Below are 904 nucleotides of genomic sequence, written 5' to 3'. Positions count from 1 at the left end.
GTATTTACACAACAGCCGGTTTTACTCCCCTTGAAATCAGAGAGCCATGTTGGGAGGGATGTGAAACTGACGTGCTACCCCATCCTGCAAGTTGGGTTAAAATTGCACCCATTAGATAGGACACTGGAAGTTACCATGTGGATCACAACAAAGCCTAGACCAGTGTGGATTCTGCATGTACAAAAAGGTATTCAGAGTAACAACACTCAAATTGGAACTTATGTTGCAGCCACCAGTGCCAAACTCACTCATTGATTAAAACTTCCAAGCACTCCTATCTACTAGCATAGATCATACTTGGAATATAACAGGGAGCAAGAAATGGGGGGTGTTGTGGGCAGAAGGCACAAACCCCATAAATATCAAAGGAAGAGATATCCCAAAATCTCCCAGGCTTGCCCCTCTCCTTCACCCTGCTGTGCTCGTGCATCACAAGAGCTTCAAGGATATGTCCTCGTAAGCACTGCGCAACAGGATGCAAGAGCTACAATAAGCAGGATATCTCGGTTCAAAAGCAGTCCCAACTCACAACCATTCCAACATCTTCAATAAGCAGGTAGTGACATACTGAAACGTGTAGAAAGCTCCTTCCCTTATCCAAACACTTTTTACCCTGCAGTTATTCGAAGCCTAGTTGTGGGCTAAGGAAAGGAGCTTCACTTTTAAGGTCCAGCTTGACAAACGATGCTGGAACCTCTTGCTTCAGTTATATTTTATGACACTTTCTATTTGCGTATAATAGCACCAAGGGCGGTATGCAACTCAACAGCCACTAATTGGCTGCACAAAGGAGTGGAAGCATTGGAGTTTCTTAAAAATCCAATCGCACCCCCACATCAAGCTGCCATTAAGAATGTTGCCATTAGTATTTACACCAATATCAATCCAAAGAATCACCAATTCC

This window comes from Carcharodon carcharias, chromosome 14 (genome assembly GCF_017639515.1).
Source record: "Carcharodon carcharias isolate sCarCar2 chromosome 14, sCarCar2.pri, whole genome shotgun sequence".
NCBI lineage: Eukaryota > Metazoa > Chordata > Chondrichthyes > Lamniformes > Lamnidae > Carcharodon > Carcharodon carcharias.
The sequence above is the reverse complement of the archived record's forward strand: the minus strand, read 5'-3'. Positions refer to the sequence as shown.